Raw genomic sequence first — 2,005 nt, 5'->3', positions numbered from 1 at the left:
CTGTGTCGTAGCAGCTGCTGTTGTGGCCTTCCGTCCTCGTCATCACGCGGCTCATGTTGACTTGACCTGGGTCTTGCATTTGTCGGTCGTCGTCGCTTGTCACGGGCTTCCGGCATATCGGTGCCGATTCTTGTATATCAGGCTCCCGGGACTGCACTTCACACGGTTTTCTCCCCTGCCAATCTCACCGACCCGAGCTCGACCAACGGCGTCCACACATCTACAAAGTAGCAGCATGGCGGGGCGGCTTGCTGCCGTGCCGGAGTTGAGCAGAGCACCGCGCGGTTCACGGCTCCGTCCCCGCCGCTCAGCGTCTACCGTGAGTCGATCCGAAGCGTCGCCGTGTCCGGAGGGAGAATCACACCGACTGTCTTCTCTCACTCCGGTAATACCGAACACAGCCGCTCCGGCGACTCCGGTTCCGGTGCCTCTGGTTCTTACCCGTCCAACAACTCCGGCTCCGGCTCCGCCTCCTCTGGTTCGGTCCACGCTGCCGCGGCAGACTACGGTGCTCACGAGCTCACGAAGATCGCCCGCCGAATGGTCAGCGACGGCTACACCCAGCGCATGGTCAGTGCATTCGAATACGGCGGTTGCTCGGACCGTGCGCTGGAGGCTTGGTTCTTCGAGCTCGACGTGGACTGGGTTCTCCAAATCCCCGAGGGCGATGGCTCATGGCGGCAGCTCCAGCTTCAAGACTAGGTCAAGAAGTGGATTCGAGCATTCATCACAATTGTCGCCAGTATCAAAGAGGTGGCCATCAACGTCCACGAGGCGATGGCGGTCGCACAGTTTGGCCAGGCAAGCATCGCCAAGATGCTCGAGCTCGTCTTCATCGACACCATCACCCCTGCAAGTAAGGAGGAGAAGCTACGGGCTGCGCTAGACATGTATATATGCGTCTCGAGTGCAGAACAAATGTTTTCGCCGGAAGTCCAAGTCAAATTCAAGGGCTTGAGCAAGAAAATATTCATGGACATAGGCGGCTCGTTGCCCAGAGAAGTGAAGAGGTTGAGCAAGGCCATATACAGCACGGTAATGGAGGTGAGGGCATTCGTGGAGGAGGACGACTCGTGGGCCATCGAGATACCAAGAGGAAGAGGCGACATCCACAGGAACACTTGGTTGATGGTGAATTGCATCAAGTGCATGCAAGATAAAGCACGGCACCACGAAACCGAATACCTCCGTGGCCTAATAGATGATTCCGTCCGTTATCTCAAGGATCTGCTCTCGAGGAAGTCGGAGCTATGCGCGGACCAAAGCCTGAGGTACCTGTTCCTGCTCAATAATTCCTACTTGGTGGCAATGATGGTTGAGCCATGGTCGCTCATGGTTGAGTCATGGTCTAGACACGAGTGGAGACCTGCCCCCGAATGCCTAAAGTACATGAATGAATATCTCGATGTTTCTTGGAGGCATGTGCAGTCCCACATGCCGAAAACGGTCTTCATAGACTGCTATCTTGATGGTTCTCGACGTCGGCTACATATGTTGTTCGGCATGCTTGCACCGCTCCAGCATCGGAAGAACGCCGCTTCACTGGCAAAATTCGAGTCCGCGTTTCAGAAAACTTACGCGGCCCAGAAGTTCTGGAAGGTACCGAATCCTCAGCTCAGAGATGAGCTGCGGAGAACAATCATAGAGAGAGTCGTCTCAGGTTACCGCTGCTACCTGGAGAAGCATCCGAAGCTTGAGAAACAGGTTAGGGGCGGAAGCAGCAGCCCCGACGTGTTAGAGGAGATGCTGGGAGAGCTATTTGAAGGATAAATTAAAAGCTGCTTGAGGGATGGAAAGTTACCCGACAAATAGCTAGCAGACTACTATATTTCATGCATGTTTATAGCTATTGCATTTGGCTCTTTTGAAAGAAGTTATACTATTGGTTAATTCTTGTTTGGTTTCTTGATTAAATAAGCAGCACCAGGTACTGCATCAAGTGGTTGGCCGCAATATCCGTGGGCCCAGAGGATACAGTAGTCTCACGAAACAGGTAGAGAGGGAG

At 54.1% G+C, this 2,005-nt stretch overlaps 1 pseudogene; it reads left to right on the top strand.

The window, feature by feature from the left end:
* The first annotated feature begins 235 nt into the window (after nucleotides 1-235).
* On the top strand, nucleotides 236-1,788 carry LOC119294019 (annotated as a pseudogene).
* The last annotated feature ends 217 nt before the right edge of the window (nucleotides 1,789-2,005 follow it).

Source organism: Triticum dicoccoides, chromosome 4B (genome assembly GCF_002162155.2).
Source record: "Triticum dicoccoides isolate Atlit2015 ecotype Zavitan chromosome 4B, WEW_v2.0, whole genome shotgun sequence".
Lineage (NCBI taxonomy): Eukaryota > Viridiplantae > Streptophyta > Magnoliopsida > Poales > Poaceae > Triticum > Triticum dicoccoides.
This window is presented reverse-complemented; position numbering and strand designations above follow the sequence as displayed.